The 16,072-nt window shown below is 37.0% G+C and overlaps 1 long non-coding RNA gene across 1 annotated transcript; it reads right to left on the bottom strand.

Annotated features, from left to right (window-relative positions):
• Positions 1–8,312: 8,312 nt before the first annotated feature.
• On the bottom strand, positions 8,313–15,779 carry LOC119232440 (uncharacterized). Its single transcript, XR_005122087.2, has 4 exons — positions 15,741–15,779; positions 12,615–12,866; positions 9,160–9,222; positions 8,313–8,546 (listed from the first exon to the last, which is right to left on the bottom strand). It is a non-coding gene; the product is annotated as an uncharacterized LOC119232440 (long non-coding RNA).
• Between the last annotated feature and the right edge of the window lie 293 nt (positions 15,780–16,072).

The raw sequence follows: 16,072 nt of genomic DNA, 5'->3' as shown, positions 1-16,072 counted from the left end.
AACTAGGGAAGAAATTAAAATCCATCGCAAATAGAATTATGTGAAAAAAACTAGTGTGAGGTTGGAGTTGAGATATGAATAAACTATATATTTGAGCAAAAAAAAGTATTTTAAAGACTTTTAAAAATATATTTTCAAGTTTTATATTATTACCACTGTGATCTTTTAATGAAATTAATGATAGTCTTCGTTAGGTGTAGCAATTGGTTTAAAAATAAAGCAATTTTCTGAAGAATTCTTTATTATTTGTTGGAGACAATCTTTTAGCATTAGAGATCTTTATAAGCTGAAATAAAAAAAATAAGCAGATGTGCAACAATGGCAAAATTCTGACACAGCAACAAAATTCTTAATATCTTTCAATAAATGAGAGTTTAGAGAATATCTTCCTCAAACCTTTCAGCTTTCTATTCCTGAAATAGTAGTAGACTAATACCCCCTTTTTATATTTTTTAAAATTTGGTTGAATAGCTTCCTTGTTATAAACATGTTGATAAGGTTATTGGGATAAAAATAATCAAATGGGCCATGCACTTAAAATCTCTGGACTATGATTTTTTTAATTTCACACAGCTTTGCACTCACATCTTCAGGCTGTGGATGAAGTGGAAGTGAGTGACAAGAGCACAGCATGTCAGTTCCAGTATTGTTCTCCACTCCTGATGGGTGGAGTGAACTGAGACATTTTAGATTCTGCTAACAGTCTGGAATTCAATTTAGTTAATCAAATACTGCCTGCCTGCTATGTGCCAGGCACTGACCAAATCCTTTGAATTCAGAGGGGTGATAAGCCTCATGATTGCCCTTCAAAAGAGAGAGGCACAATACAAATATAACGCAACAATACAAGGGCAGTAATAAGGGGATCTATTCAGTGGTAGGGAAATATAGTTGTTAGGATAACCAGCTCTTCATGGACATGAGAGCAGGTGAGAGACTTTTCCAAGGTAACTTTGAGTTTATTTTTGAAGCCTTGGGTAGAGAAGATCATGATGAAGAGCCGTTAAAAACTTTGTGTCATTTGGGAGAGGAAATAGCATTTCAGATCTTATTGAAAGCACTCAGCTGAGAGGCAATAAAGGTCTAAATCAAGGCATTGATAATGGAGATAGATGAGAAAAGAGATTTTGGATTTGGGAGTTTAGAAATTATAGCCTTCAGAATTTGGTGACTAAATAAGAGAAACAAGAGGGTCTCTAATTTTCCAGTTTAAAGTATTGGTCAAATCTTAGTGCCATTGATTTAAGCCTTGCAAGCTTAATTTTTACTTGATTCATGAATTTTTTTTTAAAGATTTATTTATACAAGCACTGGGCACAGTCAGAAGTGCAGGAGGGTGAGAGAATTCACTAGAGCCAGACTGGGAAACAGAACAGGCAGACTGACGAAACACACTGCTGAGGGGAGCAGCGGGAGGCAGGAGAGGTCTGCATGCCATGTGGGACCTTCACCGGCGGCCGGTGATCAAACTGGCACTGCAGAGGCTGCGGGAAGCCTCACAGCCCAGTGCTCAACTGCTGTGCCACCAGGGGAGGCCCACTTGATTCATGAATTGTTGACTAACTTTCATACTACACTATATTTAGTGTCATCTTTAATTACATTTTATATGATAAAATAACTAGCCTTCAAATTCCAAAAAGATAGACATAGAGCTTCCATATGATCCAGCAATTCCACCCCTAGGTATTTACCCAAAGGACACAGAAACAGTAATTCAAAAGGGCACCTGCACCCCTATGTTTATCGCAGCACTATTTACAATAACTAAGCTATGGAAACAACCCAAATGCCCAAAAATAGATGACTGGATCAAGAAGATGCGGTACATATACACCATGGAATATTACTCGGCATTCAAAAAAGATAAACACATGCAATTTGCAGCAACATGGATGGCGCTGGAAGGGATCATGCTCAGCGAAATAAGCCAAAAAGAAAAAGAAAAATACCGGATGGTCTCACTCATAGCAGGAATTTAGAAAACCTAAATAAGAGACCAGGAAAAAGACTAATCAATACAAAGTAAAAATAAAAAGCAACAAGCAACTATAAACCAGAGACACACTACGGGGGGTGGGGGTGCGGGGAAGAGCAGGGAAAGGTTGGACTAGTCAAAATAAGGGGGGGAGGTGCAATTGTATGGGGAATATAACCAAAATGAAAATGCATACATTGTGCAAAGATGAAAACAGATGTAAGAATTATATAAAATAAAATATTTAAATAAAAAAAGATAGACATAACTCACACATCTAAAAAAATTCAGAAAGTTTGGTGTTACTAATATTTTATCATCAATTTACTTGCCTTAAGATAGATATATATGCAGACATTATAGCTTGTGACTTTCGTTTAGTTTTATTGAAAGTCCTAGTTATACAGCAATCAAATATATAGGCTCACACCATTTACAGTGTTATTTTCTCAGTGATGGTTACTGGGGACAGAGGTGGGAGAATAGGAGAGATGTTGTTTAAGGGTGCAAACTTGCAACTAGTAAACAAATAGATGTTGGACACTTAGTGCACAGCATGGTGAATACAAACAACAATATTGGGTTATACTAGTCAAACTTGCTAAGAGTCTAGATGTTAACTATTCCCCACACACAAAAGAATAATGATGGGGCCTCCCTGGTGGCATTGGGGTTAAGTCTCAGTGATGTAACCACCTCAGCCTGAGTTTGATACCTGGCCAGGGAGCTAACCCACATGGGTTTCCTGTCTTACTCTCTGCTCCCCTCAGCAGTATATGTCAGTGGATCTGCCTGTTTTGCTCCCCACTGTGTGTCTGGTGAATCCTCTCACCCCTGTACCTCTGGCCTAAATGTCAGTTCTTGCATGCATAAATAAATAAAGTAAATCTAAAAAAAAAAAAACAAAAGAAATAGTGATGATGTGATGTGATGGAAGTGCTATACCTATGGTGTAACTACCTTTCAGTGCAGGGATATATAAAATAGATGTGTCTGTGTCTTAAATTTACACAATGTTATTTATCAAACATTTCAATATATAAAAAAACTATAAAAATAAATAAAATAAGGTTTTCTACTCTATTGGTATCTGCTGAGATATTTGAAAGTTGTGCGAATACAGAAAAATTCTTATACAACTTGGCCCTGCACATTTAGCATCCTATCCCCCGCCTTCTCAATGCTGTTAGTACATTTTAATCACTGGGGTTCCCATAAAATGTTCCTGTGAATTTACCGAAGATGTGCCAGTAACCCCGTTGAGAAATACTAGTCATAGTAGGTTACATAGGATCTAGGAAGTGTTAGGAGGCATTGCCATCCTTCAAATAGAGCAGTGACGTGCCTCATGTGTGACATGCCTCGTATGTAACTCTTGTGCCAGTGTGGCTGAGGAACATGAAAAATAAAGTGTTACAGATTGGAAGTAGAGATAGCTGTTATTAAAATATAGTAGTTTAATGGTAATAGGCTGAGATGAGGTAAGACAATTAGAAATAAATAGATAAAAACAGATTTTGGAGACATTTGCAGAAATTATAGTCTGCCTGAATATGATGGGTGGAAGTTGAGATGTCTTAAAAGAATGGGAGCCAGCGTTTATGACCCAAAAAGGCAAAAGAGGAGAAAGAGGAGGAAGGATTTTTGTAAATGTTCTAGGTTTTGTTTAGTGTATGGTCAATATAGTTTTAACTGTTTTGAGATTATGGTCAAGATGACATTACAGGCTATTTGGATGGGATTTTTGGTATTTGTCCTTGATACATTGGTATATATGCGTGTGTGTGTGTGTGTGTGTGTGTGTAAAATTTGCAATATATTCATGACCATTTGAATTTACAGACTTACTAGTTAAATATTTAATCAATGCTCATTAAATTGGAAGTGCCATTGGAACCAATATCTTTGGTCTGATTTTCTTCTGTATCTGCAGTGTCTAAATTCATATTTTATACTTGAGCATCCAATGTAGAATTTCTCAGCCTATGTATATAGGCATTCTGTTTTTGTGGAAGAGATGCCATTTGATGAGTCATCAATATATATATATATTTTTATAAGAACTTAAAGAAGTAGACATGCTTCATTAAGCAGTCTGCAAAAAGTTTACAAAACGCTGAACTGAAAAGGTAGGATCCTGGCTTCTGTTTCTGATGATTCTACTATGTGACTTGGAAAAGTCCTTTATTTTTCAGACCTCAGGTCTGAGTTCCAAATAAAGGTAAGTGTTTGGACATAGACCTTTAGTGTTCTCTGAACTACCAAAACTAATATAAATGGGATTTTTATTGTTAAATCAATATAAAAATTTGGCAGATAACAAAGGAGAAAACAGAAAAAAATATTCAAAGGTGTATGACAGAATATAAGTGGTGACTGATTAACAGACTCTATAAAGCAAATACTAAATTATTTGTGGGGAATACTAAGAATTACTTAGATCTACATAGGATAATAAGAAAACTATTGTGCAGGAGGTGGCAGCACCAGCTACTTCTGGATATAGTATTGAAGGGTGGAGATTTTAAAATATTTAATAAGCAAATAGGTCAGGGGTTCTCAATTTTGACTGTACACTGTAATCACCTGATTGAGTTTTAGAAATTTAATCGGTACCTAAATGATTCTATTGCATTGAAATTGAGAGACAGTGACTTCATATTGGATCAGTATGATTCAAGATTCTGGCTTGTGGAGGGGGAAAATTTACCCAAGTTTCTGACATATCTCCTTTTAAACTTACAGATTACTATAGAAAGGATATATATTCCATGGAAACAAGAGAGTACACCAAGGAGGAAGGGATAGACAGAAAATAGGTAGTCAAACCAGGAGTAAGACAAAGGATATTTCTAGGATTCAGGCAGAGGCAAGTCACCAAATAATGGCTATGCAGTAGAATTAGAAAGAAGCTAGTCTAAATAGCAAAAACATGGAAATTTCAGAGAAGATAGTTTTAAATAAATTGAGTTAATAGTGCAATTGATGTGATTCACCATGGTTACCAGTTCATTCAAAGAGTTTGAAACTTTAGGAAAGTGTATAAAGTGTGAGCAACAGGTCAAAGAAACACTGATTAACAAAATATATTAAGTCAAATAAGCAGTCAACACAGTGCTCAGTTGTGAATAATATTTGTATGGGATATATCTATTTATGAATACACATAACCTGTACAAATATTATATCCTATACAATTATATATGCACATGCACATTTAACCTTTTGAATATAACTTTCAGCAGGACGTTGTGGTATAGCAGAGAGAGGAAATGAGAATAAAAGAGCTGAATTATCATTTTCCTAATTTAGAATTGATAGACAATATGCTTAATTGGTGATACAAAAGATAGCAGATGATGTATAATTCTTTAGGAAAAAATAGTGGGAAAGTTGTTGGTCAATGGAGGGGTCTGTCACAGGGTTTCCTAACCTTGGTGCTATCTGGAACTTGTTGTGGGAGTGTGTCCTGTGCATTTTAGCATGGTTAGCAGCACCTCTGGCCTTTACCAGTCGCCATCTCCTCCCCTCAAATAGTGATAACCAAAAGTGGCCCTGGACCTTGTGTGATGTCTCCTGGATGGGGAAATTATCCCTGGCTGAGAAACACTGAATGGGAAGGAGGGGCAGGGTCCATATTTTATTATCATCATTCATAATTTGATTTTTAAAGCCATGTACTTGTTTTACTTTGATGCAGTAGATACCAACTAATCTTAAAACAAGAGAGTATTCAGATGATTTTGAGTATCCTTAAAGTCTGAAGGGCTACAAAGTCAAATTCCCTCAGTATGATTCTGCTACATTTCTTTCAATTGTAAACTATGTTTCTTGACAGTTAAGTAGACAGTATGCAAAAATTTGTAAAACCTTATCCCTGATTTTACCTACTTACAAACATATGTGGTCATTTGACACAAACAGTGATGTAATAATGAGAAGATTTTGGAGACGTGTTGGAGTCAGTGCAAAATGTTCTCAATTCTTATCGTTCTTCTACATTGGTTCTCTGTGAGCAGCATCTGGTATAATTGCCTTTCTCCTGAAAATTCCTTTCAGTTTCACGACTATGAAAACAGATCAAAATCTATGTTTGCGTTGTATGAACCAAAACAGTAAGTGTTATTGGTATTCCAAGGAAGAAGCAAAAACTCAAGTCATGGAAGCATGGGGGCATATTCTTAGAGGAGAACCACAGCTTCTCGAATGGGTACAATGTAGGGCATGAGTGTTTTAAATGCTTAAAGTCTTTGTCAACAAAGTTTCTTCTATTCTCAATGGAAAAGAGAAATATATAATCTCCTATCTCATACCTAGTGTAAGCCCTGTTGGAGTTATATTAATTTTTATGTGACTGATAGTTTGTTTCTTATTACTTAAAGTATTTGTTTGGCACAAAATTCAGCATAAAAATTATCTGACCCTTTGTTTTGTTTCTCCATATTCCACAAAGGGTCAGATAAAACCAACCCCATAATAAACCCTAGAAATCTGACTCAAGAACTCAGGCTACCAGAGAGGAAGGCTAACGGGAGGGGGAAAGGATGTGGAGAGGGAGCACAGTGGACTATGGTGTAGGATTGTAGGCATCTTGGTGGAGGGTGTGGTGTGGTAACACCTGAAGAGGGTGATTCTATACCTCTAAATCATATCCAGTGTTGTCAAACAGTGTATCCTCAAGAATAAAGTAAAATGATCTGTCATGAAATTGATAATCAGGCTATGAGGATAAATTTCTCTCTCTCTTGTATTTATCAAGGTTTTTGACTTTTAACAAATGCTAAAAATTGCATAAAAAGAGGCCTCTTTTTTGTAAATAAGAATTAAGATGCTTTTAAAACGTAGGTATGAATGTTGTTTTAAGTGGTAGTTTATTCAGGCAGACACACTGGATATAATTTCTTCTGATCTACCTCCTCAGGTAGATATAATTATATGTTGTTCAGAAGAATTATATTCTTATCCCAAATCAGTTTTGCTGCAGTTAAAGTTATTATTATTTATTATTACAGGTAGAACCATGGACATTTTCACATGGCATGAAGTAGACTTTTATTTTTCAAACTCAAGAATAGGCTCAAGTTTGCTAGTGAAACTGCTTGGTAAATACCATCAATTCTGATGACAGATTATTTTCAATAATCCCAGGCAATTTTGTTACACTGCTGTTGTGTTTAGGTGATAGCAAATTAAAATGATAAAATGTCTTTATCTTTTTCCTGCAGCTGTTTTAGCAATCCCATAAAATGAGTTTATACTGTCAGCTGTACTCGTCCAGAAATATATAAATACAGGTGGCATTGTTCCTTAAGTATTCCACTAGTCACTATGCTGTGTAGACACTCTAATGGTCCATTTCTAAAGAAATTGTTTCAGTGTCTGTTTTTCAATTATTTGAGAAATAGACACATTCATTGCATGTCAGGGTCATCTCACCATATATTATGGTAAATTACTATAATAGGAACACTTGGCATGTTGCATTAGAGTGAAAAGAAGAACAGATTGGATGGAAATAAGAAGAATTCATTCTTTCTCCTCTCTTGTGTGTATGCCCTGACTACCACCAGGGGAGCTTATTAACCTTTCTCCCATTGTAAATGTTTCTAGAAAGCAGAACTGAATTGAACAAGCTGTGCAGACAAGCAACCTTTCTCTCATTCCCTACTGAAGACAAATGCTTCTTTCCTAGACTATTTAGAAGAGATAATATAAATATAAATATAAATTTGGGTTTAGTTTTGTTCTCCTTAATATACTTATATGTGCAGTGTGTGCTTATTTATATATGCACCTTTTTTTTTTCTATTTAGGAACCTCATGTTTTTTTGTTTAGGGACCCTTGTTAGTTTGTTTGTACTGAACTTGTGGTTTCCCTCCTTTAACAATTTTTTACTGAATTCTTCCCAGGACCACTCTACTTGGTACTATGGCTTAAGCAAGTAGCACTGTGCCCATCAGGAATCAGGTTTATAGATTGAGAAACTATTACACCATCCCTTTATTCATTTTGTAGCTGAGCTACATCTGTTGATACACAAAACACCTTCCATCATTTCCAATATTCAGTCCTCTATGGGTAAGCTTCTTGGAATATACTTGTCTTCATTCTGTGTTTGCTATGTCCATTCTCTGTTATACCATATTCTCAATCAACATTCCAGCTTATTTCTTACCACTCTTCTCTAAATATCTGAACCACATTGAGACTATCTTATTCTGAAAATAGAGCAAGATATCTACTTCTATGATTTGTATATAGCTAGTTTGGGTCTGGTTTTGCTTTTATCGGACACGTCCTTATATCCAAAAGAAAGATCATTACATTCTCCTGAGTACTTCAGCTAGTTTTATTTGGAAACATTATAACTCAGGCCCACCCTGTTTCCTCAGGGAATCACTGCCAGTGGATGCCAGGTAACAGATGTTCATTATGGATGAACAACTGGAGACAGTCTGGTTTCAGGTCATTTTTAAGTCACTTCTTTTCATATGATTGTTGCATTGTAATTTGGACTTTTGCTGCTTAAGGGTGTAGTACTTCTTTCTTGACTTCATAAATCTCGATCTGGGATACAGAAAAGCATAGCAGCTAAGACATAGGGCCTGCATTCTATAGGACAGAGATTCAATCCTCTACCCACCATCATGCTGTCTAGGCAAGTTATTTAACTCCATGCGTCTATGGGATAGCTAAAATTAAATGACCTATTTAAAGCAGTTACCAAATTGCCTAGTATATAAAAATTAACTTTATTTTTAAAACATGAACACCATCATTCTTATTCTATTCACCCCCTCTACCCCTGTGTAACTACTATTTAATTCTCCTTTTTAAACAAGTTAATGTTTCTAGATTCTACATATATATCAACTGCCCTTATCATAAGTCACAGAGATCCCATACACAGTATAATGACTACAAATAATAATATTAGTTATGTAAAATAATAAATATTGCTTCAATGACAGTATTACATATAAATGTATGAAAGTGCCACGCTATATTCCTTAAATTAACATAATGTTACATATCAGATTTATTCAGTTAGAAAATAGGATTGGGAGAAAAGTAGGCCAAATATCCCCTTGGTACAGCTTTTGATTTGAAGACTTTATGCTATTTAAGGATATCTAAAAAACCCTCCTTGTTAGTACTAAACAGTACAATGGGACAGTACCTCTCTTTCAACATTTTATCTTTAGGAAGATCCTGGTTCAGATCCATCTATGGTTCTCAGGTCCTTGAAAGAAAGTAAGAGGAGTAGCCTATGACTATTTAGTTGTTCAATCTAGCAATATAATGATTATCTTTTCTTTGAAAAAAAATGAAATTTGTTCTTACAGTCTTTGAGATTCATCCATAAAAGTGACTAAAGCAACTTTTCAAAATCATGGAAAATACATTTTTGTTCAATGTTGCAGAAACGTTAACCAAAAACAAGTCCTGTGTTCTTACACCTCCTGAATTGTAGCTAAGATTGTGCTTTGGTTTTTGTTAGTGTTTTTATTTTGTTTTTTATTGAAAGAAAACAAAATATAGCAATTTGATCTCTGGTTTTATTTAATGGTTTAGAAAACAAGTGTAGGATTGAAGCTATAATATACCAGGGATATTGACAGTCATTTAAAAGAGGATGTATCCAGAGAATCTTTTTAAAAAACAGAACCATTGCATTATTGTATACTTAAGGTATATGTATGTTGATGGATATAGCTGTCCTCTGTGGGTTTGTGGAGGCAAAACGCTATTTTCTTGGTTGATAGATCATTTCTAAACATACTTGGTGCCTTAATGTTGTGTAACAATACAGATGGTTTTGTTATCTGTCTAATTTGGAGTGCACATTATAGATCCTGATTGAGTCCATTTTGAAAAGAAAGTTAGTATGAAATTACATTCAGTTTACTTATCTGTAGGCTTCCAAAGTAGATGAAGCAAATGAAATAATTTCTTGTCAAAAATGGAGCTACTGTCCTGGTTAACTAAGATCTGAATCTAGAGCAATGATATGCAACCAACATTGAAATGCTGGCATAATATTCAAGCACAAAGAAGTCTCAGTTTGAGTTCCAATTAGCTGTAGGTAATAATCTGTTTGGCAAGTGGTATGTTAATCCATCTAACATGTTTACCTATCTTTACAGTGGGGGAAATAATAGCACACCCTTCATAAGGACACTGAGAAAATTAATTAAGATAATATACACAAAGTGTTTAGCAATGTGAATGAACCATAGTATATACTTAAAAAAGTAGGTCCTAGAAATAACAGTATTACCTTACTACCATTATTATTATCATTATGAAAAATTTGCCTTTGGTTGCTTCTTATCTTTCCTTTAATCAGTCTTTCATTTATGGTATTGAGCTACAACCTAAGATGTGAAGTACCCAAGAATATACTCATGAAGAGGCTTAATCAGGCATCTTTACGTCTAATGTAAATTTAATTATCATGAGGCCAAAGGAAACACTAATCAAATCAGTGTCACAAGGAATATATCAAAACAATCACAGATCATGAATTACAGATTGTTCAGGTGTGAAAACTGCTTTTGCCTGATAAATATTAGCCCCAGATGTCTCGAGTCCAGCCATGTTCTTTGGTAGGCACTGCCAGTTCAGTAACCAACTGAGTGGTTCTCAGAGTTCCATGAAAAGGAACTCTCCCTCTGGATCAAATTCTTATATTCACATTCTTCATGCAAAACTTCCCCACAAAGTTAGTGAATTTATGCAGAATAGCTTTTCGTAGAACACTTCAGAAGAGGCAAGAAAAAGGAGTGAACAAATGAATGAGAATGTTTAGCATATATATCAAAACTGTGTTTTATAAATTATTGAAAGTAGTGTGTCTGTTTGTGGTAATATTTCATGATTATTACTGCTAATAAAATATTAGCAACAATGCAGCCATTTATTCGAACCCTAATTATATTTTTGTGCTGGACTCGTGTTGAGAGCTGTGATCAAAAATGTATTTCACTGAATGGGTGAACTGGTGGTAGGAATTTTATGGGAACTATACCTGAGAGGAGAAAGCATAGATTATACGAAAAGGGAAGAACTATGTAAAATATATATAAAATAAAATTTGAATGAAATAAAGAACTAAAAAGAAAAAAATGTATTTCATTGAACAGTCCCTGATATAGTAGTTGTTTAATCAGATTTATTTATTCATTTTTTTCTGGTGCTATTTATTTAATATATTCTACTTAGTGGGTATTTCAGTAAATGACCACAACATGGGCTACTACATAACTCATTAGCATGGCAATATATTTTTCAAATTAGATTTTATATTTTCAATAACACCTAAGAATATTTAGAGCTGGTCTTTTGTTCCCATTTCTTAGCATATCTGGTTGCATTAGGATCTAGATTAATTTGCTGAACTTTAAAACTGCAAGGTTGATGTAGAAAATTAGGGAGGGAGCACTATTCCCACTTTACTCTGCAAGAACATAGGCAGATTAGCATGTAACGGCTCAGCTTGGCTGCACATTGGGATCCCTGTGATATCTGAATCCCACTCAAGAGATTCTAATTTCTTAGGTATTGGGTCCAGCTTGAGTATGGGGATTTTTTAAAATCCCAGGTTATTTAAGATGCAGCAAAATTTGAGAACCACTGAATACGAACTCCTGTGTAAGTTCGGTATGCACAAGAAGATAATTAACTTCTTGGAAGGATTTAGCCTTTATTGAACCTTTACTATGTGTTATGGAATATGCCAGGCAGTAAACAATATAAGGCAAACAAGATGGAACCTGTTCACATGTTTAATGTCCCTCTGGTTCCAATCTTTTCCTCTGGCCTCACCTACTACATATCCCCTGTAAGGTTGAGCCAGGGTAGAGATGGGGTTCAGAGAGGAACAACTTGAAACTGCTGCCACCTGCATCCCTGGAGCCAGCTCTACCTGGTTTGCACAGGCCCTGATAAGCAGCGTTGAAAGAGCAACCAGTTCTGAGAGAAAAAACTTTGAAAAGCAACTTTGTCTCAGCATTCTTCACCTCCCTCCAAAGCCAGACCCTGCCCTATAAAAGCTTGCCCTTATCCCACAACTGTGTGACTTCTCTGACCCCCTTATGAGTCAGTGAACTTTGCCCGGGAGCACAATAAATTTCTTGCCTGTGAGAAACTTAGCCTGACTCTCCTTTTCTTTACTGCACCAATCCTTTCATTCCCCAGTACACTGAACCCCAGCCAATAACCTTCTCTTAGCACGCCATGTACCATGCTTGGTACTACTACAATATAATGATTTTCCACAGGTGGTTACTCCTCTCATGTTAAGTTATCTCCTGCTACCTGTTTTGATCTCATTTTGATCCTCCTGGCCTTGCCATTCTTTCTGGGGTCCAAACCATATACCTCACTCTAGCTGACATATATGTTCTTATGTGTTTGCTGTTTCTTTTCCAAATAGAAATCACCATCAAGCAGCCTACAACTGAGTTCCTTAATAAATTCTTAAAATGGTTATTGAATGAATGAAATAACTATGAATTTAATGGAATATAGGTCTATCCTGGTTTTTTTTGTTGCATAACAAAGTACTCTAAAAGTTGCTTAAAGCAATACTTGTTTTAGGATGTCCTTGATTCTGAGGGTGACTGTGCTCACCTGAGAAGATCTACTTCACGGAATATCAGCTGGGACTGCAGCCATCTGGGGGTCTGCTTGGGCTGGAACATTCAAGGTGACTCTCTCAACTGTCTGGTGCCTTGGACGGTCAGGCGGGAGGTTGGTTTTCAGTTGCGATGCTGGGCCCACTTGACCTCTTTCCGGTGCAGTCTTAGGTTCTTCCATTTCTACATGGCATCTGCCTGGTGCCTCCCACAGGTAGTCAGATTTCTTAACAACAGCTCAGAACTTCTAGAATGGGTTTCCAAGAAAGGAAGCAGAAGCAGCCAGGTCTCTTAATGACTGTGTGCAGAGCTGGTCCACTGCTATGCACTGCTACACCTGCCATATCCTATTGGTTCAAGAAGTCACAGGTCCATTCCAGGAAGATTGTGTAAAATGTGAAAGTGAAATGACAGATATCTCTTTGTGGGAAAACCATAAGAATTTTAGTCCATTCTAAATTCACCATAGAAGCAATCCAACATTGAACACATTTCATTTTTTTCTCCTTTTTTTGTGTAGATAAAAATTTTAGTTTGTATTTTAATATCCTAAGAACATTTAACCTAAGATCTATGATCTTAACAGGTTTTTAAGTGTACACTACAATATTGTCAATGATAGGCCCAATATTGTACAGTATCTTTAGAATGTACTTATCTTGTATAATAGAAACTTTGTAGCCATTGGTCAGCAATTCCACATTTCCCGTTTCTCTAACTCCTGAAACCACCCTTTGTTCTATCTGCTTCTCTTTTGGATACTTTGAATAAGTAGAATGATGCAGTGTTGACCTTTCTGTGACTGGCTTAGTATAATGCCCTCTGGATTTTAGGATCTCTTATTAAAGGGTGAATAATATTCCATTACATGCATATACCACATTTTATTTATTAATTCATTAATAGATGGGCATTTAGGTTGTTTGCACATATCAGATGTTGTAAATAAAGATGTAAACATGAACTACTCTTTTTTTTAAAAGATTTTATTTATTTATACAAGCACTGGGTACAGTCAGAAGCGCAGGAGGGTGAGAGAATTCACCAGAGCCAGAATGGGAACAGAACAGGCAGAAGGACTGAAGTACACGTTGAGGGGAGCAGCGGGCGGCAGGAGAGGTCGGCGCACCATGTGGAACTTCACCCAGCGGGATCGAACCGGCGCTGCAGAGGCTGTGGGCAGCTTCACAACCCAGTGCTCAACCGCTGCGCCACCAGGGAGGCCCAACATGAACTACTCTTGATATCTTGATTTCATTGGGGGGGGGGTGGGTATAGTGCCAGGATGGCACAGAGCAGGTGTTCTATGATTGGAGCAAATGGGTAAAGGAGAGTCTGCAGCCCTCGGTGGCTCTCTCAGGCTTTTATTGAGCTCTTATATGTAGTGCAGCAACCAGTTACACAGCAGGCAGGGATGCTGTGGGGGCCAGGAGGCCAATGGCCTCCAAGCCCCTGGCAAGTCTTTACTCAGGGCTCCTATCTCTCTTCTGCTCATTCTCCTGCCTGTGCTTCTCTTGGTGAATATCTCAATATTGCTGCCATGACCCACAGAAGTAAACAACACAACTTATAAAAATGTAACAAATGCAGGTACCCACCATCAGGCATGCAATCCTAATGGTGGGAGGGCAGAAAAGTCTGAAAATTATTTACCCTACAGGGGGAATGATAATTACAATTGGGAAACTAGATTATATGGTAGATATATTTGTAACTTTTTGAGAAATCTCTGTAATCTTTTTATAGTGCCTGCCCCAGTTTTAATTCCCATTAATAGTGCACAAGGAGGGCCTTCCCTGGTGGTGCAGCAGTTGAGCACTGGGCTGCGAAGCTGCCCGCAGCCTCTGCAGCGCCGGTTCAATTCCTGGCCATTGGTGAGGGTCCCACATGGTGTGACAGACCTCTCCTGCCACACCCGCTGCTCCCCTCAGCAGTGTATTTCGTCAGTCTGCCTGTTCTGTTCCCCAATCTGGCTCTGGTGAATTCTCTCACCCTCCCGTGCTTCTGACTGTACCCAGTGCTTGTATAAATAAATAAATAAATAAATAAATAAATAAATAAATAAATCTTAAAAAAAATAGTGTACAAGGGTTACAATTTCTCCACAAACTCACTAACGCGGGATGGAAACAACAGAATGAAAAAAACATCCCCGCAGAATGAGAGAAAATATTTGCAAACTATAGATAAAGGGTTAATATTCAAACTCCTACCCCTCAGTAGCAAACAAATAAAAAAAAAGCAATCCAAAAAGCTAATAACACAATTAAAATATGGACTAAATGCCTAAATAGTCATTTTTTCCAAAGAGACATGCAAATGGTCAACAGGTATATGAAGAATGTCTAACATCACTCATCATCAGGGAAGTGCAAATCTGAACCATGATGTGATATCACCACACACCTGTTCGGATGGCTATGATCAAAAAAATAAAACACAAGTATTATTCAGGATGTGGGGAAATTCACTTTACTTTCTTTACAACACCCTAAGCCTGACTCAGAGGCCCCACTCTGCCAGGCTGCCAGAAGCGTTCCTATCAGTCATTCTTCGGAATCACACTGTCAGGGTTTAGTCTCCTGGTGAGGTGCTGAATGTGCTTTTGCTCATCATCCAGCAGTCCTCACTGTCAGCACAGTGGACCCTTGTGACAACAGACTTGACTGCTTCAGGGACAGCTGTCGTATGGCCTGTGTGCCTGGGAGAGGGTCCCTTGGGGGAGTGGGGATGTTCTTACCTGGATCTTGCTTTCTGCGTATCATTGCCCAATAATTCTACCCTGAGGTCTTTCCTTTCCTTGACATTGCTCGGATAGAAAAATAACTTTTGCCTTTTGATAGGAGGGATGGGCGTGGCTGATGCCTGATCAGTTAACTTCATTACATATTCTCTGGTTTGCATTAGGACCAGGGCTAGTTTTATTTTTGGTTTTGTTTTGCTGTTGTTCTGTCATAATTATCATCTTTCCCCCCTCTGTTTAACTTTTAATCTTGACATATTTTCAGAAAATTTTCAAGAATAGTACAATCAATTCCTTTATTCTTTCATAAAGATTTTTTTTTTTTTACATTTCAAAACGACAAGTTTAGTAAGAAAGAGGAAAGAAAAGGAGAGGTACCTGCATAGTCACAGCTGGGCAGGAGAGCTGCTATTACATCATAAAGAGTCTCTAAATATTAAGGTTCTGTTTCTGTCATCTGTGTTATACAATTCATGTCACTTTATGTGGAACAGTTTTCATGTCTCCTTATGTGACATATATAGCTCATAGTGTAGTTGTTATAGGACAGGGAGGGGGCAGCCCAAACCCCGCTAACCTGCCTATTCTAAATGGGTTCTGCCATCCGCCGCATCAACACAAAACATATGAGACTTTAATGGGAAGGAACTTTAATACAACTAGGAAACAATACAGGTAAGGCAAAGAGTCTAGTTTCTAAATGAAGCACC

Source organism: Talpa occidentalis, unplaced genomic scaffold, assembly GCF_014898055.3.
Source record: "Talpa occidentalis isolate TD23 unplaced genomic scaffold, MPIMG_talOcc4v2.1 talOcc4.7, whole genome shotgun sequence".
Lineage (NCBI taxonomy): Eukaryota > Metazoa > Chordata > Mammalia > Eulipotyphla > Talpidae > Talpa > Talpa occidentalis.
Note: the sequence above shows the minus strand (reverse complement) of the source record. Positions and strands in the feature narration are given on the sequence as shown.